Below are 25,919 nucleotides of genomic sequence, written 5' to 3'. Positions count from 1 at the left end.
CAGACTGTTTTCAACAGCTTGCTCATGTAGAGGAGGAAGAAATTTTCCTCTACCTTTCTAAGTTCTTCTGGCTGCTCTAAGAATTAAATTGACATGAGACAGATTAATAGGAGAAAATCAAACAAAGTTTAATAACATGTATGCCTCCTGTATACATGGGAGAGATCCAGGAAAACTGAGTAACTCGATAAAATAGCTGAAGCCACCACTTTAAATAACCTCTTCAGCTAAAGACAAAAGATGTTGGGGTTGGAGAAAGCCAGGGACTTCAAACGGAAGGAAAGCAATTCACAGATAGATGAAAAAGAGCAAACATATAGAAAACAAGTGTTTGGCCACACAGAAACAGAACAACACAGAAGAGAGCCCAACAAATGGGCTTTTCTAGTTTCCTCCCCATCTACACCCAGCTCATGTTATGCTAAGATAATAGATCACTTCCTGAGACAGGTTTTATCTGCTTTTTTTTTTTTTTTTGAGGAAGATTAGCCCTGAGCTAACTACTGCTAGTCCTCTTTTTTGCTGAGGAAGCCTGGCCCTGAGCTAACATCCGTGCCCATCTTCCTCTATTTTATACGTGGGATGCCTACCACAACATGGCGTGCCAAGGGATGCCATGTCCGCACCCGGGATCCAAACTGGCGAACCACGGGCCGCCAAAAAGTGGAACGTGCAAACTTGACCGCTGCGCCACCGGGCCGGCCCCTATCTGAATTCTTTTAGGCAATTAAAGGGCAGGTAACAAGAAGAACTTTCTGAGTCTTTTGTTCCTTAAAAATAATCAGCCTAAAATAACCCTCATGTTAAAGAGACATATTTTGGAGTGGCAAATTTTGTTCCCCTTCATTTGTTTATCAGAGAAATGTATGTAGTCTTCATAAAAGTAATGGAATAGTGCCACATATCTAGTGATATGATGATCATATTCCAAATGTCATACCCTAAAATCTTGGGTTTAAAGTATTCACCCATAGGTTTTTGTTGTTAAGTATATATAACAGCAAAAAAAAAAAAGCAGGTTAAAAGAAAACTATTTCTAGTCCAAATTCTTCTAGAATATAGATTATTGAGAGATAATGTACGTGAAGTACTCAGTGCATTAAACCCTTCATTTAGTCAACAAATTTTTATTGAGCACCTATTAGGCGTCAGAAATTCAGTGGTAAATAAAGACAAGTAAGGTCCTTGCCCTCTGGGAACATACATTTTCAGAGGTGGAACAAGCGGGGCAGACTAACAAATAGAATAAATATAATGAATATAATAAAGCTATAAATATAATTAATGTAAAAATATATACATAAGTTAATGTAATAACAGAAGATTGTGTTAAGTCCCCGAAGGAATACACAAGGAACCAAGATGGAGAATGACGAAGTTGAGGATGGGGGGAGATCCTAAACAAGAGAGAGCTCTTTGTACTTTACAGCATCTATCATTTTAAAGACCCATGCCAGTCCCTCCCTTCTTCCTCTGGCCTCTACCAGCCAGGAGCTACTGCAATGTCCCCATCCTGCAGGCACATACATAGTCACACATATGCACTGCTCTTTTGTGATGATCCCGAGACTCGGCTTAACATTATGAGATTAGAAACTCCTACTTTAAAGAAACTGAATGCCATAGGTATTCCTAGCAGCCCAAAAAGCTTGACACTTTTTTTCCAATCACCATTTTAATCTCTCATATCACAGTAAACAAAAAACTACGGAGCAAATAGCATTTGAAAAAAAGAATAGCTGACGTTAACCACAGAGAGAGAAAAACGTACAGGTAAGAAAGGAGCATCAGTACTCACATGTTTTTGAACTGAAACACTTTTTTACAGCACTCCTATTTGCATTCATTTTCCTCCATAGAAAGTAAATATCAATGTTCTCCATCAACTCAGACAGTGTAGAATTGACTCTCCTGAGATTAGAAATAGCTTAACTCTAGTTCTCAATACAGTCCTCACCAATTCAAAAGAAATTAGATAAATCCTGTCTAGCTGCTTTCTGCAACTCTCTCAGGAAACGTTCAGGCATCCCAGCCATGGGGTGAGTAGGGGGGACCAGCAAAACACATCTCACCTGGGATAGACGGGCAAGGAGGCGGGGCACATTCCAGGCTTTGACTCCCTCACATTCCTACCTGTGTGCTTAATTAATGAGGGCAGCATATATTGATTTCCAGAATGATCTCCTTGTCTTAAATGAAAGGCAAGAGTCATGCTGTAGTTCTGTAGCTCTGCCCCAAGGCACAGGTCTTAATTTTTGATTTTGACAAAACTTCAGGTACAACGAAGTCAGGGAAGAGTTCAAAAATGCCATAGAACCTCAGTGGATCTTTATGGCCACAGCTTAAAAAGACACACATGAGGTCTCCTTAATTGGAATCACTTGGGATAATTCAACCTTAAAGAGGAAGCAAATGAATAACAGGTTTTGTTTTTGTTTTTAAATAATGTGCAGTCACCAAGAAAGAATTGTAGTTGAAGTTGATCATATTAATTACCTGGAATGCTTATTAAAAGTAAGATTCAGGGCTGGCCTGGTGGCGTAGTGGTTAAGTTCATGCACTCTGCTTTGTTGGCCTGGGGTTCACAGGGATCCCAGGCATGGACCCACGCACTGTTTATCAAGCCATGCTGTGGCAGGCATCCGACATACAACAGGGAGGAAGATGGGCACAGCTGTTAGCTCAGGGCCAATCTTCCTCAACAAAAAAAGGAGGGTTGGTGGTGGATGTTAGCTCAGGGCTAATCTTCCTCAAAAAAAAAAAAGTAAGATTCATCCAGACCCCTTGAGTTCTTATAGGGTCTGGTAAACCCATTTATATACAGGTACAAATACCATGTCTTGATCCAAAGAAATAAATACCAAAGTGTGATATTTGGGGTTTTAGCACATAGTTAAGAGAGGTCTTAGTGGCAGCCCCTGACCCCATACTTAGACAGGTTTTTTATTCAATCTATGTAAGGTTAGCATTGCTGGTTGAGAGTCTTAATTATGCAGCTGCCACTGATATAAACATTTATTGTTCATTTGAGGGCTATGTATAGTATGGACAATCAGAGAGAGAAGGAGAGAGATCCTGGGTCAGTTTATAGACAATAGAAAGACCAAAAATTAATTTTGTATCAGTGGGATAAAAGTATAATTATGAAGACTTTTTAAATGTGTTATTCCCCATCGAAGCCGCCACCCCAGTGGTGCCTGGCCCACAGTTGCCAGAGGATCTGCTGCTTCCGCCTCGGGCCACGTGGGTGTGTGTTAAAGAGCCCATATGGTATGATGCTCATTTCCTGCATTCTAGGCAAACAGCAGGTGGATTGCCTTCCGACTGTCTTTTAACAGGCAAAGCTGATACAAATTCCAGAATTTGGTGGGAAATGTAAGTCCAAGAGAAAGGTGGAAGGGCATGGAGGAAGAAAGAAGCACTTCCTACATAATGATAATGATGATAACATTATAATGCGGCAATATTTGAGAATTTAAATAAATTTATTTGTATTCATAATTAACTCTGGTTCCTAACTGACTTGTAGCTCTCATATCAAGAGCCATATAGTTTCTTTATCATGTAGAGATTTTATCTCCCTGTCATTAAATTTGAGTGATGAGGCTTAGTAGTATAAGCAAAGTCTCCTGTAGACAAGAAGATGAAGGAGAAAGCCTGCCCCAATCAGCACTGGGAAATCATGGACAAGGGGTGGGGATAGTAAGCTGTCTGACACATCAACTGACTTTGGCCTGGAGGGCAGGGGATTATTACATAGGTTTGAATAAAAAGCCAAAATCAGAGGAGTTTTTGACCCACTCCCCATTTAGAATTCTGGAATGAGGTCTCCATGCAAGGGACTCTGCCACCCTCTGGCAAGGAGTTAAGGTGGATGGGTTGAGCAAAAGTAGAAGGAGATGCAGTGCCCTTTGCTCCCTTTGGTCTATGCATGGTATGCAAAAAATCTATAAATTTCCTGTGTGCCCTGGTAAGGGTCTAGGGAGAGGCTGGAAGGACCAGTGAACTTGCAGAGGTTTGGAGTTGGGAAAAGTTGGCCTACAAGGTCAAGACCTTCAATGACTGCAGGCAATGTCAAGTCACCACCAGACAGCAGTAGATACCACTGTTCACCAAAAGATCAAATGAAACTAGTTCTCCTGCAGTGGACGCCAAAGCAAAGTAAATCATCCATCCCATGGCAAGACAAGTTAAGAGAGATATCATGTAACTTCCCCTGTTACCAGGAGCCCTCATACGCTTTTTGCCTGCACAGAGAAACCATCTGTGAGATAACAGAAAAGATATATATTGGTCTCTGCCCCTGGTTCCTGGCAGAGAGCTCCTGAAACCCTTGTAATTTCCTAAGTGAAAGTGCACTAGGAGCATCTTTTGTTCTAATATTTGGTTTTTGGCTCCAGTTCCTGACACAGCACTCCTAAATCCCTTGAAATTTCCTTGGAAGTCTTTTAAAACCAGAAGATAACATGGTTTCTTCCACTCCCAAGAGCAGCCTTCTCATTTCTAGCAGGGGGTTATAAGAAAGATCTCTTATAGGAAGTAAAAAAGCTATATTTTCTTTGCACATCTAGGTGGAATGTATAAATTTGTTACCTTGCTATTATAGCTAACATTTATTGAGTGTTTACTCTCTGCCAGGTACCATGCAAAGTGTTTCACAAATCTTATTTTAATTTTATTTTTTTGCTTTTTCTCCCCAAATCCCCCCAGTACATAGTTGTGTATTTTAGTTGTGGGTACCTTCTAGTTGTGGCATGTGGAATGCCGCCTCAACATGGCCTGATGAGCGGTGCCATGACCTGAACCAGTGAAACCCTGGGCCGCCGAAGCAGAGCGTGCGAACTTAACCACTCAGCCATGGGCCCCCCCATATGTTACTTAATTCTCACTGTGAAGTGAGTACTATTATTATCCCACTTTCACAGTTGAAGAAATTGAGCCATAGAAAGATTAAGTAACTTTCTCAAAGTCAGTGATGGGGTGAGGATTTGAACTCAAGCATTCAGATGTAGAACCTATATTCTTAACCCCTATACTATGTGTTCTCAAAAACCCTCCTTTTGCATATTATATATTTGAAAGAGCTTCCTACATAGGTCTCTATTACTTAACCAAGAACTATTTTGAAACTATATTGTTTGATAACAAAAAGAGGTTTCCAGGAAATTTGGAGAGTGTGAACCTATTTATATAAATTGGGTGGGTATTATTTTTTACTTTTTTTTTTTTTTGAGGAAGATTAGCCCTGAGCTAACTACTGCCAATCCTCCTCTTTTTGCTGAGGAAGACTGGCCCTGAGCTAACATCCAGGCCCATCTTCCTCTACTTTATACGTGGGATGCCTACCACAGCATGGCTTTTGCCAAGCAGTGCCATGTCCGCACCCGGGATCTGAACCGGCAAACCCCAGGCTGCCGAGAAGCAGAACATGCACACTTAAGCGCTGCGCCACCGGGCCAGCCCCTGGGTATGTATTTTTATACAAAAAGAATTATCTGGAGTGAATTTCACCAAAAGATTAAGAATTGTTGACCCTGGGTAGTAGGACCTGGAGTGATTTTTAAATTTTTCTTTCCTGTTTAATTAAAATTTTTATCAGATTATAGATTTACTTTACAAGTAGAGAAATATAGTGAGGTTTGTATTAGTCAAGAGCGAATTGGCTTCACCGAAATAACAAATCCCAAAATCTCAGTGGCTTAACACATCCAATTTTATTTCTTTTCTGCTGTAGGTCTAGCAGCTCTACAGGGCAGCTTCCTTTTGAATGGTAACTCAGCACTCGAGTCTACTTCTATCGTATAGTTCCACCATTTCAACCCTTGGTTTCTAGTGTCACAGAGGTAGGGGATGACAGATGAAGAATTTATACCTGCTGTTAAATGCCTCCACTGGCCCAGAACAAGTTACATGGCCCCACTTAAATCACAAGGGATGGGAAGTATAGTCTATCACTATACTTCATAGTGCCCCAGAAGGTGGGAACTGGACATAGGCAAACGTAAGTAATCTCTATCATAATGTGATTTCTATTTTGAAGATCATTAAAAAAAAGAGCATGACCTCTGGCTCTGAGCAAGTTACTCAACCTTGTTGTACCTCAGGTTCCTCATCTGTCTGGTGAGGGTAACAAGGTTGCAGTGCAGCTAAGATGAGATTATATATTGACAAGCATGATAGATTCTTCACAAAGATAACTATGATAACTCCTCCTAACTTTGTATGGCTGCCCATTTGCAATGTGATTTCTCCACTTATCCTATAAAAAAGGTAGCGTTTATCTCCCTACCCTTGGATCTGGATTGTGCCTATGATTCGCTTTGACCAATAGAATGTGGAGGAAGTAATACGTGGGACTTCAAAGCATAGAACTCAATCAGCCTTGCAGCTTCTTCTCTCATCTCTTGGAATTCTGACCTGAAACTTCCATGTAAGTAGTCTAGACCATGTAAGTAGACCAGTAGGCCTGGTCTAGCCTACTGGAAGATGAGATATCAATGGAGGAGAGACAAGCTGTTCCAGTTGAGGTCCCTTAGACCAATCAGCTAACAGCTACCACCCACTGCCAGGCATCTGAGAGTGCACAAGTTAAGCCATCAGAACTGCTAGATAATTTACAGCCACATGCATGACCACAGGCGAGAAAAGCAGAAAAACCATCCAGCGGAATCCAGCCCAAACTGCTGACTCACAGAATCCTAAGTAAATAAAACTGTTGTTGTTTTAAGCCACTAAGTTTAGCACAGTGTCTATCTTAGCTTCATCACACTGCTTAGAACAGTGCCTGGCACATAATAAATATTTAATAAATGTCAAGTAGTGTTATCATGATTATCTCCACCTAATTTAAAGCTCATAATATTTATATAAAGCAGGTAGAACAGGGAATTCTAATCTTCATTTTACAGAAAATGAAGGCCCAAAGATGGTAAATGGTTTGTCTATCACAGAGTCCTTATGGAGTCAACTGAACATTCACAAGACTTGACCTTGTGAATCCTTCTCCAGTGCAGACTTATTCTCTACAAATAAATTCCTTCATGAACAGGAACAAGGAACCACACTAGAATATTTGCTCCTACAGTTCGCAAATTACTAATTTCCCATCAAAGTGCATAATCAGCCCCCCAGTGCCCAAGTCTTTCCTGTCAATGACCTTCAGTACCTGCAGTGTCAGGTTGAACTTGTCAACTTGAGAAAAAGTAAACAAAATAATTTTTTTAATAGCAAAGAAAAGTTTCCTTGGGTAAGACTTGAAAAAGATGATCTTCTCTTTGAAATCAGAAATGAGACTTGCAGGATACCCATGTGCCTGACACAGCAGTGACCAAAGTTCCTTGAGAATGATTTCCACCACTTTAGTCAATCACGGGCATTTACAAGTTCCTAAATCCACCAGTTCCCCCACCAACTCCTGCAGCCTTTTTTTTTTTATGGTCATGTATCTATCTTCCTCTACTTTATATGTGGGATGACTGCCGCAGCATGGCTTGATAAGTGGTGTGTAGGTTCATGCCTGAGATCTGAACCGGAGAGCTCCAGACTACTGAAGCAGAGCAGCGAACTTAACCACCACGCCGTCCCTATCTCAGTGACTTTTAAAAGCTCTTGCTCTCTTACAGGTGAAGGATGAGTTCTATCCTGTTGAGCCAACAGAGATGTATTTCTTCCGCATGTAAACATTTCTAATCCTTCTACCGCCTCCCCCACAGTAGACCTGCAAACATAACTAATTCATCTCTTTCTTTCATTCCCTCATAAACAATTCATCAGCAAATCCTGTTTGATTTCATCTTCAAACTCTACCCTAAGCACAACCACTTTTCACCATCTCTACTGTTACAGCCCCTAATCTAAGCCATCAGTGTCTCTCCTTGAACTATAACAGCAGCCTCCTAACTGGTCTCCTGCTTCCCCTCTCTCTAGAACAACACTGCCCAGCAGAACTTTCTGCAATGATGGAAGTGTTCTTTATCTACACTGTCCAATATGGTTGCCACTAGTCACATGTATAGCTATTTGAAATGTGTCTGGTACAACTAAAGAACTAAATTTTAGTTAATTTTAATTAATTTAAATTTGAATAGCCACATGAGGCTAGTGGCTACCATAGTGGACAGCACAGATAAAGAACATGAGCCTAACTGCACAACTGACCTGTTTAAAATCCTTCACTGCAATTAAAATAAAATACAAAGTCTCTGACTGGCCCACAAGGCCCCTCATGGTCTGGCCCCTGCCTACCTTCTCCCCCTAGCTTCAGTCTACTCCAGCCCTAAGGACCTTCTTCACATCTCTTGAACATATCAAGTTGACTCTCTCTGGCATTTGGTGTTCCTTCTTCCATGGACCCTCACATAATCAACTCCTTACCATTCAGGTTTCTGCTCAAATGTTACCTCTTCAGAAGGTCTTCTCCAGCCATCATCCCTAAAGTTTGCCCTAAATCTTATCATATTTAACACATTATAAATCACATTTATAGCATTTATCATAAACTGAAACTATCTCATGTGTGTATTTATTTCCAAGTATTTGTTTACAAGGTTGGTTGTGTCTTCCATCAGAAAAAAAAAAAGGCACTAAATGCAGGGATTTGGTTTATTTATCACCATCCTAGTGCCTTGAATGAATCAGGGATCCCTTGGGGTGAGAGACCAGTGGTAATGCCAGTGGTACAGCATTTCTCTGAATAGGAGGGTAGTACATGTTGTTTTGTCTATGACTTAGTATTTACCAAGCACAGGCAACGTGTCCTAAAAGAAAATGAATCAGGCCCTGGCTGATGGGCTCAGAATTACTCTGGGAAGATATGAAGCTTCAGAAATCATTTAGCCTTTCTTTCTCTTTTTCCATAAGATTCTGACTGTTTCTTCTTACTAGTGACAAAAGAAATAACCTCTGGTGAGAATGAAATCTGGATGGGTCTTTGAAATTCTCCCATCTCTCTGAACACAGTGAGTGAAGAATAATCTTCAGAAAGCTTTTTCTCAATCACCAGCCTTTGGGAGGAGTTGTGGATTGACTGCTGCCTTTGATAAGGTTTGCAGAAACTGCCATAGCTTTCAAGGCAAGCACATGCTGCTGGTAATAATGACCTGCTGGGACTCAAAGCTGCATTTCAGTCTCAACCCCAGCACTGACTCACCTTGAAGCTTTTCGATTGCCTGAGGGATCTTTCACAAAGACACATCACACTTACTAAACCTTTCTTGACCTAGTAAACACAGACAGAAGATGGACTCAAATAAAGCCTAGGGATTTAGTATTTTAATCACGTTCTTTCATGTGTCAGTATCTTTAAGGCAGGCTCACACAGAGTGGCCATGAAGTGGTTAAATAGCAAAATCTCTGACTTTTATAGTCATTGAGAAAAGTCTGAGGGGCTGACGCCATGGCGCAGTGGTTAAGTTCGGTGTGCTCTGCTTCAGCAGCCCAAGTTCACGGGTTTGCATCAGAGACACAGACCTACACCACTCATCAGCCATGCTGTGGCAGCGACCCACATACAAAAGTAGAGGAAGATCGGCACAGATATTAGCTCAGGGCGAATTTTCCTCAACAATAAAAAAAAGAGAGACCTCTGAGAGACAGTGTCATAGAGTCAGAGAGGGAGACACTTCAAGTCAAGGATTCATTCATTTCTTTCAATAAACATTTAGGAAACTCCTCCTATGTGCCAATAAGTCCACAGAGAACTGGGAAACAGAGACAAATGCAATGTACACTATGGTTTTTGACCTGGGACAATTCTCCACTATCTTTCTGATAACAGACAAGCCTTTCTGCAACACCACAGAGTTGGCCAACCACAGTCCTCCATCTCCCTGGCCTCAATCAGAGCACTTCCTCCCAGGAATTTTCATCTAGAACTAACAGGAAAGACTGCCATTTGCCTCTGGGGGCACCATTCTGGAAACCTAGTACCATCATGGCCAAACCATCTATCACGTGAGGAACAACGTCTGCAGTAGAAATAAAGGAAGCCACCACACAGATTGAAGCACAGGGAGAAATGAAGAGAAAGGAGAGGAAAGAGGAGGAGGGAGAGGAAAGACAGAAGAGGGAGTGGAAAGGGAATGTAAGGAGGGTAAGAATGAGACTCCTTGGCATTGTTTGCTGCATGGATCCTGTCATGCCAGATACGACTATCACCACCCCGCTTTTTAAAATCAATTTCGTGATCCTGAAGCAAAAAATCTTGCCCTCCTCCCATGCATTCCTTTTTTTGCTTACACTGATTTAGGCTACCTGAAACTGAGAAAATGTGGATTAAATCAGAGAATTTGAGGAGGTCAATCCAGTAGCAGAGCAATCAGATACATAAATAATTGCCAAAAAATGTGATGTAGGCATAAATATAATATACAGTCACGGCACAAAAGAGAGAAGGATCAACTCTGCTTGGAGGATTCCTAGCCCATCAGCTAGAGCTTGGTTTATTTCTTTTTAATTAATTAATTTACTTACTTATTTTTTACTTTTCCTTTTTCTCCTCAAAGCCCTCCAGTACACAGTTATGTATTTTAGTTGTATGTTCCTCTAGTTGTGCTATGTGGGCCACCGCCTCAGCATGGCCTGAGGAGTGGTGCCATGTCTGTGCCCAGGATCCAAACGAGCGAAACCCTGGGCTGCCAAAGCGGAGTGCATGAACTTAACCACTCGGCCATGGGGACAGCCCCTTGGTTTATTCTTATTGAGGGCATACTGCCTTGTACTCAATGAATGCTAAGTCATAGAAAAAACAACATGAAGGTAACCTCCTATTCAAGAAAGGCTTTGTGACACCAGAATTAAGTGTGAAAGAGCATGAATCTGCCAAGTTGAGGAACTGGGAAAGGTGCAAATGGAATGGTATCAGAGAAAAATAGACCTATGGTTCAACACACATGGTATACCTGGTATGATAGATTAGAGACATTACAAATTCTTTGCTACTATTCCTAGTGAGAGGTGGGGTCTAATTTCCCTCCCCTGAACTGGTCTTAGTGACTTGCCTGATCAATAAAATGCAGGAGAAATGATGTTCTGGGACTCCTAGGTCATAAATGGTTGTTGTCTTATGCCACTAAGTTTTGGATTGATTTGTTATGTAGCAATAGATAACCAAAACACTTGGCATAGGGGGATGGTGGGTTTCATGTTGGAGATAAGGCTAGAAAAGTCGGCAGATCCTAGAAGGCCATGTGAAAGAGCTTGGATTTTTTTTGGGGGGGGGGGGGGTGGGAAGAAGATTGACACTGAGCTAACATCTGTGCCAATCTTTCTCTACCTCATGTGGGATACTGCCACAGCATGACTTGACGAGTGATGCTAGGTCTGCACCTGGGATCCGAACCTGTGGTGAACCCCAGGCTGCCAAAGCAGAGTACACAAACTTAACCACTATACCACTGGGCTGGCCCCTAAAGAGCTTGGATTTCATCTTATAAGTAATGAGGGGCCATTAAATACTTGCATTCCAGAACAATCATTCTGATGGTATTAAGAAGACTGGATTGGACGAGAACCAATCTGAAAGTAGGGGTACCAGTTACAGATAACTGCAGTAATCTAGGCAAAAGATGATGAGGACCTGCCCTAAGGCAACAGCGATGGGGGTTGAGAGGAAAGAGCAGTTACAGGATATGATGTGTAGGCAGAAATGGCACACCTAGTTACTGATCATCCGATCAGTAACATAGAGGAGAGGGGCAAATATCAAGGCTTAGTCACTGAAATGGCCATTAATCAGGTTAGAAACTACAGGAGGATGAAATGATTTAGGAGTGATTAAGAGTTCAGTTTTTGACACAACGAACTTGAGGAAATCTGAATGGAGCTATCTATGAGACACAAAGCTCACAGCTGCAATTAAATGATTTATTCATATAATATTTTGTTTAACATCTGTCTTTCCCAGCTACATTTTGAGCAGAGACTATTTCTGTCTTATTGACCGCTAAATACTCAGCGCCTAACAGTTTCTCTAGAACATAGCTGACTTTCAATAAATATTTGTTGAATTAATGAAGAAACAAAGTCCAGGAGGGGACTCTACCATCACAATTCTCAATTTCAGCTAAATACTGGAATTATCTGTAAAGCTTTCAAAGCAACTGATGCCTGGGTCCTTCCCTCCCCCAGAGATCCTAATTAAATTGGTCTTGGCTGCAGCCTGGGCATTAGGACTTTTAGAATCCCCAGCTGATTTTGATGACCAGTAAATATTGGACGTGTAGATCTGGGCATGATCGGCATATAAACAGCTATGACCTCAAAGTTATTCCTGTCCCAGCAAAAAGCTAAGGTGGACTATAAAAGTCTTCCCAACATAAAATTACTTCCCACAGGCTCTGTTCACAAAACATACAGCAGAGCAACAAGAAGAAGAGCCCTTACCAGGGATCCAGGAGGCAGCTGCAGGCATATCGCCACACCCATTAAAGGAACTAAACCTCCTTAAGTTTCAGAACTACACAGAATTATGCAGTGATAATAGAAACAGCATTAGCCAAAACCACAGAAATATGGTTTTGGACTTAAAACAACACCATCAAGAAAGTAAAAGACAGCAAACACACAGACTGGGAGAAAATATTTGCAAAACTATATCTGGTAAGGGGCTTGTATCCAGAATATATAACGAAATCTTACAACTCAATATTAAGGACACAAATAACCTAATTTAAAAATAGGCAAAGTTTTAACTATCATCTGTACGGTGATGCATCCTTCATCTTCATCGCCAGCCCAGACCTCTCTCTTGAACTCTAACCTCCTATGTCCAACCCTTGCAGGACATCTCCAGTAGGATGGCCTGTGGGACAACAAACCCTACAGAACCAAAACTGAATTCATTATGGATTCCCACTAAATTGTCCAACCCATAATCTACAGAGTTATCTTCTGTGCCTTTTCTTCTCTCATCTCCTATATCCAGTCACTGAGTTCTACTCAATTACTCTTAAAATAATCCAATTCTATCAAATGCCGCTGCCTCTATCTGCCTCTATGCAAAAGTGCATCTTTTGTTCTCCCTTTTCACCTAATTAAATTTTAATGCTTGATCTTTAAGGTTCAGCTCAGCCATTATGTCTTCATGAAAACCCTCCTGACATCCCCACTCCTACCCTACAAGGCTGAGGAAGTGTCCCTTCTCTGTTTCTAGATAGTATATGTTATCCTTTATAGCACTCTTTGTACCCTCATAATAGCTTGTTGGGTTGTGTTTTTATCAGTCTCCTTCACTAGACTAAAAACTCCCTGAAGACAGACAATTTATTTTATTCATTGGGAGCCTCCATTGCACACAGTACCACAGCCCTAGCACATAGTCCTTGTTGAAATCAATTTCAAGGAAGACTAGAGGGGGCCGGCCTGGTGGTGCAGCGGTTAAGTGCTCACGTTCGGCTTCAGCGGCCCGGAGTTTGCCAGTTTGGATCCTGGGTGTGGACATGGCACTGCTTGTCCATGCTGTGGCAGGCGTCCCACATATAAAGTAGAGGAAGATGGGCATGGATGTTAGCTCAGGGCCAGTCTTCCTCAGCAAAACGAGGAGGACTGGTAGCAGATGTTAGCTCAGGGCTGATCTTCCTCAAAAAAAAAAAAAAAAAAGAAAGACTAGAAATAAAGCCCACGTTAGTAAATGTGATAGCTTATGTTTCCCAAAGTACAGTCCATAAAATACTAATTCCTTGGAGGGGAGGAAGGGTAAGGTTTCATGGGCAAACACGTTTGGGAAATAGAACATACTAAATCTTCCTCTTGAAGATTCTTGAAGGGGCCGGCCAGTGGCGCAGCAGCTAAGTACGCACGTTCCACTTCGGCGGCCCAGAGTTTGCCGGTTGGGATCCCAGGGGCGGAAATGCCACCACTTGGCACGCCATGCTGTGGTAGGTGTCCCACGTATAAAGTAGAGGAAGATGGGCATGGATGTTAGCTCAGGGCCAGGCTTCCTCAGCAAAAAGAGGAGGATTGGCAGCAGTTAGCTCAGGGCTAATCTTCCTCAAAAAAAAAAAAAAAAAGAAGATTCATAATGTTTTCTAGCATATACTAAGAAAAGTCTTGTGTAGAATAAGAAAAGGCTTATTCTAGCCTATACTAAAAGAAGTCTTGTAGTACAGAAGTCTTTTAAAATTTTTCTCTCTGGTTTCCCAAGTATGCTGAACATGGGATCATTTGTTAATATCCTGTGGTCTACAGACTTCTATTAGGGTAGCAAACAACTTCATCTCACCCTTCTTCTGGAGAAACTGCTCCCCTCCCCCTAGATTGGGATCAGCAAACCTTTTCTGTAAAGGGTCAGATAATAAATATTTTAGACTTTTCTAGCCACATATACCCTTGTCACATATTCTTCTTTGTTTGCTAGCTTTTTTTACAACTTCTTCCCCCCCTCCCCTCCCCCTCCCCCTCCCCCTCCTTCTCCTTCTCCTTCTTCTTCTTCTTCTCCTCCTCCTCCCCCCTTCTCGTCCCTTCTTCTCCTCCTCCTCCTTCTCCTCCTTCTTCTCCCCAAAGCCTCCCCAGTACATTAGTGTATATCCTAATTGTAGGATCTCCTGGCTGCGCCATGCAGGACACCACCCCAGCATGGCCCAATGAGCGTCACCATGTCTGCACCCAAACCTGAACTGGCGAAACCCTGGGCCGCCAAAGCAGAGCATGCGACCCTAACCACTTAGCCACGGGGCTAGCCTCTACAATTCTTTAAAAATGCAAAAACCATTCTTTGCTCACTGGCTGTACAAAAACAGGTCATGGGTCAGAGGCCATAGCTGCCAACCTCTGCCCTGGATCCACATGGTTATCTATGGGTAACCACCCTCTTGGCCATAGTTGTTTGGTCTAGGGGTGGGTACATAACCATGTTGGGACGATTAGAATCTTTTCTTTGGGAAATTAGAGTATGACTAAGAGATATCTGTGTGACTGCTCTTTTAAAATGAAGAGAGGAAAACCTAAAAATAATTAGCAATATCGGCTTTCTGCCATGTGGCCTGAAAACGGAAAGCCAGAACTTAAGGAGAGAGAAGAATGAAGCAACCGAGAAGGAGAGATAAACAGTGGATAGAGGATTCCCTGGGTATTCTCCAGTACCCAGTATTTGTGTCCAGTCTTTCCTGTGTTTCTATTGTATTGCTGCCCTTGGATACCATGAATCTCTCTCCTCCACACCATCCTCAAAATAAATTCTGTTCTTTCATTTAAGAGGTAGAGGTGGCTTCTGTCACATGCACCCAAAAGAGATCCAATAAATATACTTTGAGAAGTTAACAAGAGAAAATAGGCAACCAATTTCAATAGACATTTCTCCAAAGAAAACATGCAAATAGTCAATAAACACAAAAAGATGCTCAACATCATTAGTCTTTAGGCAAATGCAAATCAAAACCTCAATGAGATACCACATCAAAACATTAGGATGGTTATAATAAAAAAAAAAAAACAGAAAATAACAAGTGCAGACAAAAATGTTGAGAAATTAGAACCCTCACATATTGCTAGGGGCAATGTAAAATGGTGCAAGTCACTTCTGAAAATAGTTTCACGAAATGTTAAACATAGTTTCCATATGACTCAATGATTCCATTCCTAGGTATCTACACAAGAGAAATGAATGTCCATACAAAGACTTGTACTTAAATTTATTCATAGCAGCATTATCCATAATAGCCAAAAAGTGGAAACAACCCAAATGTCCAACAACTGATGAATGGATAAAAAATGTACTATAGGGACCGGCCCAGTGCGCTGCGGTTAAGTTTGCACGTTCCACTTCTTGGCGGCCTGGGGTTCGCCGGTTCAGATCCCAGGTGCGGACATGGCACCGCTTGGCAAAAGCCATGCTGTGGTAGGCGTCCCACATATAAAGTAGAGGAAGATGGGCACGGATGTTAGCTCAGGGCCAGGCTTCCTCAGCAAAAAGAGGAGGATTGGCAGTAGTTAGCTCAGGGCTAATCCTTCTCAAAAAAAAAAAAAGAAAAATGTAGCATAGAGGCCAGCCTGGTGGCACAGCAGTTAAGTTTGCACATTTTGCTTCAGTGGCCCAGGGTTCGCTAGTTCAGATCCCGGGTGCAGACGTGGCACCACTTTGCAAGCCATGCTGTGGCAAGTGTCGCAACATAAAGTAGAGGAAGACGGGCATGGATGTTAGCTCAGGGCCAGTCTTCCTCAGCAAAAAAGAGGAGGATTGGCAGCAGATGTTAGCTCAGGGCTAATCTTTCTCAATAAATAAATAAATAAAAATTTTAAATGTAGTATATATCTATACAATGGAATAACAATCAGCAATAAAAAAGAACAAAGTATATTTTTACGGCAGTGAAAATATTCTATATGATATTATAATGATAGATATATGTCATCATACATTTGTAGAAACCCATAGAATACACAACACGAAAAGTGTACCTATATAATGCATAGTAATATGTATTGGTAATAGTAAATTACTAATAGTAAAGTATGCATTTTGGGCGCTTATGTGTCAACACAGTTTCATCCTTAGTAACAAGTGTATCCTTCTATTGAGTGATGTTGATAACGGGGGAGGCTACGCATACGTGGGGGCAGGAGCTACATGGGAAATCTCTGTAGCTTCCTCTCAATTATGCTGTGAACCTAAAATTGCTCTAAAAAAAATACTGTTGATTAAGAACAGATACAGAATAATGTATTCTACATGATTCCATTTTTACTAAGTTTAGCACCTGGCTAAACTAATCTATGGTATTACAGCTAAGGATGTTGGCTTTTTGTAAGGAAGGGGTAAAGCTGTGAGTGAGACATGAGAGAGCTTCTGTGGTCCTAGTAATATTCTATTTCTTGATGTGTCTGGTGGTTTCACAGAAGCGTTTACTTTAGAAATTTTTATTGTGCTTCAAATACGTGCACTTTTCTGTATATAGTTTACACTCATCAACAAAAATTTATTTTAAAAAGAAAAAAGGAACAAAGTACTGATACATGCTACAATATGGATGAACCTTAAAAACATTATACTAAGTGGAAGAAGCTAGAACCACATATTATATGATTCCATTTATATGAAATGTCTTGAAAAGCCAAATCTATGGAGACAGAAAGTGGTTGCCTAGGCCTCAGAATAGAAATGGGAATGACTGCAAATGGGCATGAAGTTTCTGTTTGGAGCAACAGAAATGTTCTAAAATTAAGTTGTGGGGATAGTTGCACAACTTTGAGAATATTCAAAAAAAAAAAACTGAATTGTACACTTTAAATGGAAGAGTTTTATGGAATGTAAATTATATCTCAATAAAACTGTTAAAAATGTAAATGAAATGGACAAATTTCTTTTCTTTTTTTTTTCTTTTTGAGGAAGATTAGCCCTGAGCTAACATCTGCTGCCAATCCTCCTCTTTTTGCTGAGGAAGACTGGCCCTGAGCTAACATCCATGCCCATCTTCCTCTACTTTATATATGGGACGCCTACCACAGCATGGCTTGCCAAGTGGTGCCATGTCCGCACCCGGGATCCAACCGGCGAACCCCAGGCTGCCAAAGCGGAATGAGTGAACTGAACTGCTGCGCCACCGGGCCAGCCCAGGACAAATTTCTTGAAAAACACAACTTACCAGAGCTAATACAAGAAGAAATAGAAAATCTGAATGAAATTAAATATCAATGAAATTCTATCCTTAATTAAAAACCTTCCCACAAAGAAAACTTCCAGTCAAAATAGTTTCAGCAGTGAATTCTTTTGACCACTTAAGGAAAAAAACAATACCAATCTTAAAAAAACCTCTCCCAGAGACTAGAAAAGAGGAGGAAAGAGTTTCCAACTCATTTTATAACATCAGCATAACCTTGAAGTTTCCTTCTATTCCTAGATTACTGAAAGTTGATGAAAAATTGTTAAATTTTAGCAGAAATTTTTGCATCTGTTGGGAAGACTATATATGGGTTTTCTCCTTGATACAAGAAGTATAATATATTATGACCAAGTGGGATTTACGTCAGGATTGTAATCTTGGACTAAGCACAAAAAGCACAAATAGCACAAATTATAAAAAAATTTCTAAATTAGACTTCATTAAAATTAAGATTTTTTTGTTCATAAAAGACACCACTAAGAGAATGAAAAGACAAACCACTGACTGGGAGAAAATATTTGTAATAAGTACATATAATAAAGAACTCAATTCTAGAAAAATATACATATATATAAAACATCCAACAGTATACCTTGGGCAGAGCAGTGGGAAAGTCTGCCCTGGCAGCAGACAATAAAAGGGTATATTTTCTGTGAAGAATGTAAAAGCAATAATAAAACTGACTAAAAGTCAGTCTGTACTTTATTACCATGTGCTGGAAATTCTAAACAATGTCATAATAAAATACTCACCTAGAAAATACATCTTTTGTTGGTGTAAGTTCTAAACTTCAAGCATAATCCACAGATCTGGAGTAACCTGAGACCCTTTCAGGGAGTCTATGGGATAAAAAAGTATCTTCATAATAATACAAAATATTATTTGCTTTCTCACTGTGTTGACTACCTACACTGATGGTCCAGAAACAATCATGAGTAAAGCTGCTTACTTGTCCGCACAAGTCAAGGCAGTGGCACAAACTATACTAGTACACACTGTATTCCTCACGACTACACACTCATAGTTAACAACAATAACAAAAACCGAGTTTTACGTAAGAAGATCCCTAACGAAACAATAAACATTTTATTAAATCTCGACCCTTGAGCACTTATCTTTTTTGTGTGATGAAAAGAAAAATAAAGCGTTTCTGCTGTCTCAAGGAAAAGCACTTTAGTGATTATTTGAATTGTGAGCTGATCTAGCCACTTTTTTTGTGGAACACCAGATTGACTTGAAAAAAACAACTGATAGACTAGTTATTCAGACTTGGTGCCTTAGCAGGCATGTTCTTGAAAACGAACAAAGTGAGCCTGGCTCTTCAAGGAAAACAATTTAAATATCTGCTACCTAAAATTTGAGCTTCTAAACCAAAATTGAATGTTGGAAATATAGTATGTCTGCTCTGTGAATTTGAAAGCTTCTGTGGGCTTACAGACTATTCTGATGAGATTGCTGGTAATATTAACAAATGTGATGTTTTTGCTATTATAAAATGAAATGTGTCAACATTTAGAAAAGCTGCATTAACTCAAGGAAGTAATATTTTCCAAATCACTAACACATAATGCTACAAAGTCATGTATGAGTAAAAAGATTCATTTAGAATGTAAGATCTGCCAACAGAGTTTAACGTAACAGAGTAGGAAATGTCCACTTATGTGGTTTCAAAACGCATTATAACTAACCTGTAAGAAACTACTTCTTGTCAAGTTGTGGTATAGTATCAAAGAAGAATATCTACAATTATTTAAAGAGGCTATTAAAATACCCTCTCTTCTCCAACTACATATTTGTATGAGAGTAGATTTTGTTTCACATACTTCAACTAGAACAATGTACTGCAACAGATTGGATGCAGAAACACCTCTGAGACTCCAGCTGCATAAATGTAAAATGTCACTCATCATTAACTTTTCTTTTTTTCTTTTTTTTCATCATTAACTTTTCTTTTGGAAAGTTAATTATTTTTTATACATGTCTATTATGTATGTTAACATGCAAAGGATTTATGATGTATTTTCAAGATGGAAATTTAATTTTAAAACAAATATTTAAATTTTTCCTCAGTTTTAATTTCTAACAAGATAAATATCAATAGATATAACTCACATAAACAAAAGCAAAGAGCTCAATGATTTGTAAGAGTGCAATGAAGTCCTGAAACTAAAATGTTTGAGCACTGCCGTTCTAAGCAACTGCTGCAATTATTGCTGTTTTAGTAATACATGTAAGTATCAAATTAGCACATTTTTATTACTTTTTCTTCATAAACATTTTATTCTATGTGGAAGTTAATTCAATGAACTTTACTTGTATAGTTAGCCCACTACACACAGACTCAGTTACATGCATTCATTTCAGAGAGCAAGTTCTTAGCAATTCAGAATCATTCAAGCTTGCTTCATGAATAGTTCTTGTCTCCACCTCTGTGGTACTAAATATTCGATATTTAAACAGTGGATTCAAAGTAAAACAATGATAGAACAGTGACTGTAAAGACAAACAGAACTCATTACTTCAATTCTGTAACTCTATGTGACCATTTGGAGATTCTACTTGCATTTAACATGTAAAATAATGAAACAGGGTGAACTGTAATTTTTTTGGTAAGGGCAAATGTTCATACGTGAAATATTTTGCTAAATTTTAATAATATCTATAAAACTGAAATGTATTCTTTTTAAATTGTTTATTGTTTTTAAACCAAAGAATAAATCAAGAAAATAATTATTTTTACTATTATAGTTGAAAAACGATTTTGTCACATAGAGGAGGGGGATGTCGACAACTGATCCTCTTGAGGTGTCATATACACTAGGCAATCACTGGTAACATCACAGTGAATGATGAGATATTGGATACTTTCCTTTCAAGTTCAACATAAAGGGCTTGTTTTTTAAGGATGTCCATCACCTCTTTATTCATGTCCTCTTTTGTGTCTGATTTTTATTCCACTCAAAATTATGACTATGAGATTCATCCATGTTGTCAGATGTATCAGTAGTTCAATTTCTTCAATCTTCTCAAGCTGGTGTCATTTTTTACAACCCTGCTCATGTCAACTCTTAAGTGAAGCCCTCTCAACTCCATACGCAATTAGGTACTCCTTCCTTGGTCTCACAGCATTTTGTAGGTATGTAACTCTACTAGAACAATTACCACATTAAAGTTAGCCTATCATCTCTTTTAGGCTAGAGAGCTAGGAAACCCAACTCCTAGCCGAGGGCCTGACATATAATAGGATGTTGTTTATCGTATTTGTCAGAGTTCTCCAGAGAAAAAGAACCAACAGGATAATACATATAGCTGAAGACACAGGAGAGCTGATGCTGTAGTTCCAGTCTGAACCTCAAAGCCTAAGAAGCAGGAGAGCCAATGGTGTAACAGTTCTGGTCTGAATGCCAGCAGGTTTAAAACCCAGGAAGAGCTGATGTTTCAATTTAAGTCCAAAGGCAGCAAAGAACTGATGTCCCAGGTTGAAAGCAGTCAGGCAGGAGGAGTTCCCTCCGACTCAGCCTTTTTGTTCTATTCAGACCTTCAACCGACTGGATGCGGTTCACCCACACTGGGGAGAGTAATCAGCTTTACTCAGTCTACAGATTCAAATGGTAAAGTCATTCAAAAACATCCTCACAGAAACACCCAGAATAATGTTTAACCAAATATCTGGGCACCTTATACCCCAGTCTAGGTGACACAAAATTAACCGTCACATTAATTAATATTTATTGAATGCACTGGTCTTTGCCATCAATATCTCGGGAGAAGAATAGACGTGTAAAGATCACATTCATAAAGCAGAATGACATAGGGCTAATGAAGGGGTATATACGATTCAAGTTTCTCTTCATCTCAGAGTTAACTTCTTATCTGAGGAAGGAAGGATGGGTTAGATTCTGATAGAAGGAGACTTGTATAGTGGGGGCAGGTTCTTACAGAGAGGAAGCAGCTTCAACACAGAAGGCTCTTCTCCAATTGGGATTCAGATCACATTTGGAAAGCAAAGTCTTTGGCTAAAGAAGGTTCCTGAGACTGGTACTCAGATAACTAAACACACAGGGTGCTCCCCAACCTGGGAGAAATCCAAAAAATTTTCCAGTGCTGGAATATCCACTGTTGTTAACCTCAAGGATCAGTCTTGGCTTTAAGTCAGTAACCATGAAGACCCTCTAAATGTTATGCTTTTCCTGAGTGGTGTCCAAGAAAACCCAGAGAGATACCTATTCAGAAAATATTCTACTATATGGCTTTCTACCAACATAGATGACTAGGTTCTTTGTAGAAAACAAAAGCAACGGTGTTTATGCAGGAACGTGGAGGCCAGGGTAAATCTTGATAAGTAACTATAATCACTGTTTACATTTTATTTCACTTTCCCAATTTCTAAGTAAAACATGTTTATTCTAGAAAATTTGGAAAATACATAAAAACACAAAAAGGAAACAAAATCACCCATAATCATTTTTCTCCTCTTATGGTGGGAAAGAACATAAAGTAAAACGCACAAGCCTCTTCTTCCTCCCCTCCAATGTCACTAACCCCATCTCTGAGATAACTACTTTTATGAATTTGGTCCTTACTGGCCCTGCCAGTTTCTCTCTTGCTTATTCGTTTATTGATTCAGCAAACATTTATTAAGTGGGCACCTTGAGCCAAGCACTATTCTAAACATAGCTGTTTCATTGGTAGATGAATCTGATAAGATCCCTGTTCCCATGGGTTACACCGTAGTGAGAAGACTCACAATAAACCAGTAAACAAATGAATAAACAGAAGAACACTAGCTAGTACTAAATGTTATACAGAAAATAAGATGGCAACATTATACCTGAGACTAAACTATGCAGATAAAATCGGCCCCACTAAGACTGAGGGAAGATGTTGCAAGCACAGAGAACAGTACAAAAAAAGGCCCTAAGGTAAACACAGAAAGGTCAGTGTGGCTCTATGGCATGGTGGGAGTGGAGGAAGAGAGCAATGAGATGAGGGTAGAGAGGCAAGCCTGGGTCACATCACGGAGGGCTTTTGGGAAGGAAAGTGTCAAAAGAGTCTAGTCTCTAAGCGCAAGAGGAAGCCACTGAAGAGTTTTAACAAAGGAGTGATATGCTCTGATCTATATTTGTTAAATTTTCACTCTGGAGAACAGATTTAGAGCAGAGATTCCCAACATGAGGTCTACAGACACTTCCAAGAAGTCCATAGATGGAATTCAGGGACTTCATTACCTCGAATGGGAGAAAATGACCTGGCCCAGCCTCTTAAAGAAATAAAAACCTCAAAATTGTTCTATTTTTGTCTATCCTCCAATTCCTTTTCCCGAAATATCAAAATGATCCTGTCTGGTTTCCAGAGTGCCATAGCGGCAGGATTCACAGCTTGACGGGAAGGCTCTTCCTTTTTCTGTTTTTTCTCTTAAGATAGCGTTTAAATCTAAACCCTATTGGAAGCCTACTAACTTAAAAGGCTTAGACCTAAAGACAAACCTAGCCTCATGTAAAGTGACCAGATTAGGGGCTGGCCCCGTGGCCGAGTGGTTAAGTTCGCGCGCTCCGCTGTAGGCTGCCCAGTGTTTCGTTGGTTCGAATCCTGGGCGCGGACACGGCACTGCTTATCAAACCACGCTGAGGCAGCGTCCCACATGCCACTACTAGAAGGATCCACAACGAAGAATATACAACTATGTACTGGGGGGCTTTGGGGAGAAAAAGGAAAAAATAAATAAATAAAAAGATAAATAAATAAATAAAGTGACCAGATTAAGAGTGACTCTGGGGTCAGGGTAGAAGAATTCCCACAAATGGAACACAGTACTTCCGTACCCAACCCACTCATCTCAGATTCTGGTTCCCTGCTGCCAACTGCAAAAGGGAAACAGATGTAAAAAATACCCCGTAATAGGGCAGAAAAAGAGGGCCTGGGAAGCAGACCTGCAGAGAAAGAAGAAATCAAATGCTTCTTGAAGCTGTTTGCTTATCAGTATTTCCCAAATATGGGCACTAATTAAAAATACAAATTCCTGTGCTCCACCCCAGACATACTGACTCAGTGTTTCTCAAGGTGGGGCCCAAAAATCACCTGTACCAATTGTAATGATCAGCCAGTTTGGAAAACACTATAAATATGTGTGGGGAAAAATCTAGAATACTCCATGGAGCACAATGCTTGGCAGCCCAGACCGAAGAAGCACAATCTTACTGCTTTAGCCCTCACACGTGGTTTTGGACTTAAATAATTGTGAGCATTCTCATTGGCAAATTATTAGAAGGGTGACTAGCATATTAATAAACTAAACAATTTATATTCAACAAAACCACTGAGATCACTGACATTGAAAAAGAGAATGACAATTTGTCTTCCACTGTACCCTTCAAGATGTAAAATTATTTCCTTCCAAGCTGCCAGAAAAAGTGGACTCCATTTAGTGCGGACGAGGACCATACAATTTATTAAATGACACTTGGAAGCCCTCATAAAAGTGATTAATATGTTTGCACTCAGAGCTCTGAGTACAGTCATTTTTCAGATAGTCTATTGTTTCTACATTCAGAGAACCAACTTGTATGTGTGTGTATGAGCTTTGTAGGAGGAAAGTCTGGTTTTGAAAACAATCACGGAATATCAGAGAATTAGAGTTGGTGACTTCATCCAATTTCATGGCTGTAAATGCCATCTATACCCTGCTAACCAAATTCATGTCTCTAGCCCTGACCTCTCCCCTGAGCCTCAGATTCTTATATCCAACTGTTTACTGGACATCTACACTTTAACGTGCAACAAAAACTTTACAAGACTAAAACTGAACTTTTGATCTTCCCCTGCATCCCTCATTTTTCGCATCTCAGCTGATACAACTCCCTTCTTCCTGTTGCTCAGTCATCCTTGATTCTTGCCAAGGTCCCACCCGCACCTCAGGGATCCAGGTGTGGGCAGTCAGCGGCCTGAGGCCAGCCAGGTCCCTCTCCGCAGCGGTGCTTCAGCGGATGGGCCTGACCTTTGAGTATCAGCCCTGCATGTTTATTCACTTGTAAGTACATTCATTCATGTTTTGACTCACCACTGTTTGACCCCAGCACCCGGGGGAAAGCAGTTGCTAGCTGGTTATAAGACGGCGGAATCAGCAGAAGAAGCGAAGGCGCCTTTCCCAGCGTCCTCAGGAGCCCGGTGCCTTCTGGGAGTGGGCTCCCGGCTTGGCACTGCGCCTGCGCGGCTCTCTGTCCTGCCTTGCTCTCTGGCTTTCTCGCACTGCTGCCCCACGTGCGGGGACAGCGGGACGCCAAGAGTCAGCTCTGCCTGTGACGCCTCTCCTAATTTCGCCCTTGCGAGCGGCTCTGACTCCTTTCTTATATTGTGCAGGCCTTCCTTAGGCCCTAGGGCGTTGAGGCCAGCCGCACGTCTTGACAATGACCCTTCCCCTCATATCCCCTCAGCCCCTCCTTGGACTCCCTGGCTGTTTTCCTAAAGAATTCTTAACCCAAGCAATTCCTTCCACTAGTAAACTCAGGCTGGCATTTTAACCACCTCCTCCAAAAAGGGGTCTTGGTATCCTTTACATCTGTGAGAAATCATGACGACCAAATGTGATCTTTAAAAAATAAGCTATGGGGGCCTGCCTGGTGGTGTAGTGGTAAAGTTCCTGCCCTCTGCTTCAGCGGCCTGTGGTTTGCAGGTTTGGACTCTAGGCACAGACCTACACACCGCTTGTCAAGCCATGCTGTGGCAGGTGTCCCACGTATAAAGTAGAGGAAGATGGGCACAGATTTTAGCTCAGGGCCACTGTTCCTCAGCAAAAAGAGGAGGATTGGCAGCAGATGTTAGCTCAGAGCTAATGCTGCTCAAAAAAAAGAAACCAAAACTGTGAATTATGTTTTTAATTACAATGAGTTATTTTTGAAAGCATTGGATGTGGCAAGCATGGTGATAAGTGTACATGCATTCTCTCATTAAATTTTTAACACAATTTTAATTAATAAATTAGAAGGCATCTACGGGCATTTCAAAGGGAGCATTTAAAGTAGTCAGGGCTCAGATTTCTGGAGTATCAACGGTGATCTTAGCACAAAAAAGAAAGAAAGAATGTCATTAGAGTTAATATTTTTAATAAAATATGTATGATGGGAGGATTTCAACAGAGCATATGACAAGTAGTATCATAATATTATTTTGGCAAAATGATGAAATGTGGTTTGGATTGGAGTACAGAGCAGAGAATACGTAACTTCTTGAATAAGTATGCCTAAAGAATACTCACGCAATGGTGATTGGTTGGCACTGGACACTTCCTATTGATGAGGATTTTTAGGCTGCTTAATTTTAAAACTACAG

General features: G+C 40.5%; 1 long non-coding RNA gene across 1 annotated transcript in view; it reads right to left on the bottom strand.

The window, feature by feature from the left end:
- The window catches only part of LOC139074141 (uncharacterized), an 88,016-nt gene extending 63,243 nt beyond the window's left edge, over positions 1-24,773 (bottom strand). Inside the window, exon 1 of the long non-coding RNA XR_011523654.1 lies at positions 24,652-24,773. This is a non-coding gene — a long non-coding RNA (uncharacterized lncRNA). The remainder of the gene's footprint in view (positions 1-24,651) is intronic.
- Positions 24,774-25,919: the final 1,146 nt, after the last annotated feature.

The sequence above is a fragment of the Equus przewalskii genome, chromosome 1 (genome assembly GCF_037783145.1).
Source record: "Equus przewalskii isolate Varuska chromosome 1, EquPr2, whole genome shotgun sequence".
NCBI lineage: Eukaryota > Metazoa > Chordata > Mammalia > Perissodactyla > Equidae > Equus > Equus przewalskii.
The sequence above is the reverse complement of the archived record's forward strand: the minus strand, read 5'-3'. Positions and strand labels throughout refer to the sequence as shown.